Below are 6,000 nucleotides of genomic sequence, written 5' to 3'. Positions count from 1 at the left end.
TTCTAAAGATCGATTTCTCGAGAGTGGCGTGATTCTAATGTGCTGAAACAATGTGGTCCATTGTTTATATTATGGGGGCCCTAGCTTGGAGTATGGGAAGAAATAGTTATTGATTCTTGAGTGGGGTCCTGTTACTGTGTGGATGGGGTGGATGAATTGTACATAAACATAATGTGTATGGGATGTGGGAATTATGGATATGTCCTCCCCCAACGTTTGTTATTAGCCTGTCCCTAGGCGATTACCCTCGGGTATAGTGACGGGGTGTCAAGTGCGGTGGCTGAGGTTGGTTCCTCTTCTGCTTCTATAGGGTTTATACATTTAACCGTGACTCTTTTAGAAGTTTTCGTAAATTTAACAGCTACATAACTTAGTAGTACTAATATAATTATGACAAATGCAATTAGTAGACTTATTTGTAATAGGTTACTATATGTGGTGTATTGCATAATTATTTCATTAGTTTGGACATACGACAGTGGTTTTTTTAGTTATGTTGTTGTTGACATAAACATTCTGGGCAAATCTAACATTGTGTTTGATATTGTAATTCATTTAATTGGATTGAACAGTTGTAGATTTTTATAATGGTATTTCCTTCCGCTATGATTTCTTGGTTTACACATTCTGATTTAGCGTTGTTTTTGGAAGATTCCACGTGATTAGTATATGGGTTCAATAAAGTTTATTTGAAAGTTTTTGAAAAGTTTTGGAATATGGACATTTAGTGGGATTTTGCATTAAAATTCCTTTTATACAATTGTCATTGGTTTTCAATCTAGTTTCTTTAACAAATACTTCTTCATTTTTTATGTAGTACTTGTCGTATGTCATATCTGTTAACATGTTATTTAATTCGTCTGGATACGGAACGATTTTATAGATTGGTACTTTTGTAATGTCTTTGGGAATGTTGGAAATTATTAGAATTTCGTTGGTATCGGATTTTAGCCATGTGGAGGTTTTTATATTTAGTATTTTCTCAGAATTTATTGTTCCAGGTAGTCTTGTTTTAATAATTTGGATTAAATATACCGAGCCTAATTGCATACCTAGTTCTATATCTTCGATATATTCTGTGAAATGTTGTAGATTGATATCAAAATTTCTATTTGTTGATTCCTGTCTTTTTCTTCATTTAGTTTGTTATAACGTTTATTCCGCTATTAACTGCATCTATTACCAAATTTAGTTCTTCATTTTGAATGCTATGGGCTGGCTAAATTTTCTATTTTTTGTTCCAAATCGACTTTATCTTCCTGATCTATTGTTCCAAAGAGATATTTGTAGGCTGTTTCCTACTATATTGATTAGGCCTCTTTATTTCTTTTGGTTATTTTTAGCCCGTTCATTTCTCTTTGCAATTTGTCTACTAGATATTTTATTTGGATTATGTCCTGGAATTTAGTGGGCTTGCCTTAACAAATTTGGTATAGTTCTTCGGTTTTAGTTACATTAACAGTTAGATATGGTATTCGTAATTGATAGGTATGTTGATCGATCCAGTTTTGAATATCATATATCCGTTTTTGGGGATTTTATAGAATTTATTTCTATGTTTTGGCCCTGTGCCATTACGATGGTAATTAATGAGGAAGATGAGGATTTTAATTGTGTTGAAGTTCGCCCGATTCCATTAACTTCCTCGGTTTCTCTGGAATTATTATATTTGCTTCTATTAGATTTCTTCTTTTTCTTGAATTTTGATTTATAATGAGTTATTTTCCTACCCCTATTCTTTTCTTCATAATGTTTTTCGTCTACCTGTCTAATTTCACCCGTCCTTTTGAAAGGATTTGATACCTTAGACCTTAACTAGAGGTGATAGTTTATAGCGGGTATCTACTTCATACTCTATGCGGTTTTTATTTAATTGAGTGATTTTATTCACTTTATTTAGTTGTGTGTCATAATCAGGTGAGCCTGCCATAAATGAATATATCAGCTGGTGTCCTATTTGTGGTATTATGTTTGGTTTATGATTATAAGTATAAAGAATTAATTCAAACTTCGTGAATCTATCTTCTGTGTTATCCTCGCTAGATATTATTCTTAATTTTCATTTACTGTTTTATGAAATCTTTCTACGTCAGATATTCCATTTTTTGCTGGAAGTGATCTCTATTTTGACGTTTTCCGCATTCACAGCCATGCTTGCAATGCTGTGCACATAAAAGCTGAATCTTATCGGCTTTGATTTCAATTGGTTTGCCCATCTCGTTAAAAACTTTCATGATGGCTCTTTTTGGCTTCTAACCAGTCACGACTTTTTACTTCTACAAGAGTGGCAAACTTCGAGTATACGTCAATACATGATAGGAACTGTTGGTTACCAACCATATAGAAATCCATGACGTATTTCTCTCTGATGTTCAGTATTTCCGGTGTAGTTTCGAATGCCAACTTCGTATTTCTATGCTCTGTTTTGGCAATATTACAAGTATGACATTCGTTTATGATGTTTTGGATTAGTTTTGATAATCCGGGTAATAGTATTTTCCCCTAAACCAATTGACGGTTTTCTCTATCCCTGGATGGAGTAAGCCTTTATGATTCTTAATATGGTTTCTTTAAATTCAGCGTAATTCTGAATATCTAGGAGTTTCGTGCTTGATTTAATAGCTTTGGTTATATTGTTAGAATTAATGATTTCTAAATAGGCTTTTTGGAATGGAGGAAAATCTGTTTCGTTATGGAAATATAATGCGCTCTTTTTGGTGCATAGATATTCCTTTATTATATCCTTCGCTAAGGTGTTAGTCATTTCCTTATACGTGATCTTGATGATTAGCTTGTGAAAATAACGAATTGTTTCTACCTTATCTTCATTGCCTTTTATTAGCTCAATTTGCCGATTGTAATAGTTAATTGGTCTTTCCGTGATAGCAATGTGATTTAGATTGTCTTCCTGTGCGCTATGTACAGTTGCACCAACGCTATTGGAAGCTTCTCCCAGGAGATTTTCATTAATCTTTACCCTTGATAAGGCATCAGCTACATGATTTTCTTTGCCTGGTAGATATTTCATTTTAAAATCAAACTCATTCAGTTTTATTTTCCACCTTTGTAATTTCATATTTGGCTCCTTGAGGTTGTTCAACCAAATCAAGGGTTTATGATCGCTTTGTATCTCGAATGTTCTACCGAACAGGTATGAACGGAAATACTTGGTTGCCCATACGATCGCTAATAATTCCTTTTCGATGGCTGAATAGTTTATTTCATGTTCATTTAGGGTTCTGCTAGCGTAGCAGATCGGTTTGTGTTCTTGTGACAAAACCGCTCCCAATGCTATGTTACTAGCGTCGGTTGTTACCGTGAACATTTTGTCAAAGTCTGGGAACGCAAGGATAGGGTCTGAGGTGATGAGTACTTTTAGTCTCTCAAATGCCTCGACGTACCTTTCTTCCTTGGGGTCTATGACAGCTCCTTTCTTTAGTTTGAGTGTCATGGGTTTTGCTATGTTTGCAAAATTAGGAATGAATTTCCTGTAGAACCCGCACAGACCTAAGAATGACTTTATTTGTTTAGTCGTTTCTGGTATTGGAAATTTGACAATGGCAGAGATTTTGCCTGGATTTGGTACTATTCCTTCAGTAGTGACTACATGACCTAGGAATTCAGTTTCCTTTTTCATGAATTCACATTTATCCATTTGTAGCTTCAAGTTGGCGTCTCTCAACTTTCCAAATACTCTCCTTAGTGACAACAAGTGTTCTTCCAATGAAGTGGAAAATATAATGATGTCATCTAAGTATACAAAGCAATCTTTGAAGATTAACTCTTCTAGCAGATTGTTCATACATCTTTGGAAGGTAGCTGGGGCAGTGGTTAGCCCAAAGGGCATACGAGTGAACTCGTAATGTCCATGCTTAGTGGAGAACGCAGTTTTGGGGATTGAGCTAGGTTCCATGGGTATTTGATGGAAACCTTTTGCTAAATCGATTGTCGTAAAATACTGACATTTACCTAGTTTGTCTAGGATTTCATCCATTCTTGGAGTTGGGAATTTGTCCTTAACTGTTATTTCATTTAGACTTCTATAGTCTACTACCATTCGATATTTTTGCTTTCCTGAAGCATCTATCTTCTTCGGAATCATAGATATGGGCGAGCAGTAAGGAGAATTCGACTTTCGAATTATTCCCTGCCTGATCATATCTTTGATTTGCTGGTTTACCTCCTGATCATGTATCTGGGCATATTTGTATGGTCGTCTGTAGACCGGGTCTTCATGTTGAGTTTTGATCTCGTGCTTGATTGTACTTGTGAAAGTCAAATTGTCACCTTCTCTGTACTGCACATCCTTAAACTCATATAAGACCTTCTTTAACTCTTCCCTCTCTTCGTCGTTTAAGTGTTCCAATCTTAATTGATTACATTCCCTTAATTCACTGTCTAGAGCGGAAGCGAAGTATTGATCTCCCTCTGGAGATGGGTCAAGGCACTTAGGTGCGATCTTCTCTTCTTTTGTAGAGGGATCAGTGCACTTCTGTGCGGTCTTGCCGGCTTCAATAGCTTCTCCACTCTGAATGATTGGGTACGACCTAGCTGCTAGTGTTACAGTGTCATTTTCTGTAATCGATGACGGCTTTACTTGCCATCAAGTATTCTCTTCCTAATAAAATATCATAATTTTCGGAAAAGTTATGTATGTAGAACTTTTGTTCGGACGGACATGTTTTGTTCGCATTCCTCATTATACTCTTAGTTAAACGGACAGGTCCATTGATGGTATGGACCGTAAGGTTATCGTCTTTTATCTCGGAATCTGTGTAATTTTCTTTCATGATGTTGATCGATGATCCCGAGTCAGCGATACACCTTAATATTCTTTTATTAATGGTAATGTTTATATAGGGTCCTCCTCGGTTTCTTCCGAGGCGGCTTGATGAAAATTTACGTCCATCTTCGTTTGGCCACTCTGGCTCTCCCTCCCTCTTTTAGTAGGTTGGTTGGGTCCACTCCCACTAGCTTGGTTTTGAGATATTTGCTGATTGAATGGATTCTGAGCCCTACCTTGATTCAAGGAATTTTTGAACTCATTGTATAATCCAGGATTTTGGGAATTTTGATTTTGATTTGTTCGATTAGTCTGACCTGTTCCAGATGAACTCTGAGTTTGATTGTGATAGTTAGTAGTATTATAATTTGGATAATAGTTTCCAACATTCTTTCGATTTGATTGAGACGATTTCGATTGATCTTTATTTGTACCTGAATCTGTTGTACTAGCTTCGTACAATCCTTCTTCTTGTGCTGCCTTCTTAAGATTAGACAATGTGGTAATATCTTTTCTTGCTAAGGTCATGAACATTCTGTCAGAAAGTTTTCGAGTAATGACATCTTTAATTGTGTTGTTCAAAGCGTTTTTATAAATGACATTATTTTCTGGTATGTTTTCTAAGTTTAGCTTATTGTTTATTAATAATGCTTTTATCTCTAATTCTTCTATAAACTTACGAAGACTGCCGTTGAATCTGGTGGTGTATAGTTGTCGTAAGAGTTCTTCATATGGTGTGTGATTTTTGAACTCGTTGATCAGCGCCGTCTTCAGTTCGAGCCACGTGTTGGGTTGTATCATTTGCGATATGCGTTGTGCCTCTCCTGACAGTTGGATCTCGGTCGCTCCAAATAGGATCCTTTGTTGGCGAAGATCTTCAGTTGGATATAATCCGCATACATATTCGATTCGTTTGATAAATGAGCTTAGCTGTCCAGATGAACCGTCATAGGCAGGTATTTGTCGGATCGACAGCAGTGCCTGGTTCAAGTGGATTTCGCTCAATGATAGTGGTGGTAACGCCATGTTGTTGGTGTTGATTGGGTTTTGTTTTGTTGTAGTTTTAAACTTTATTTTGGTTCACTTGTAAGTTTTTTTGATTTTGTATTAAGTGTTTCACTGTCCTTGGTGATTCACTATCTCCGCTTACTTCAGTTCACTTATATTAGTTTTGCAAATCGTATGTGCTTGCAGCACATAGGTTCTTTGGCGGATTT

The sequence above is a fragment of the Drosophila persimilis genome, unplaced genomic scaffold, assembly GCF_003286085.1.
Source record: "Drosophila persimilis strain 14011-0111.01,24,50 unplaced genomic scaffold, DperRS2 tig00001372-arrow-arrow-pilon, whole genome shotgun sequence".
NCBI classification, from domain to species: domain Eukaryota; kingdom Metazoa; phylum Arthropoda; class Insecta; order Diptera; family Drosophilidae; genus Drosophila; species Drosophila persimilis.
Note: the sequence above shows the minus strand (reverse complement) of the source record.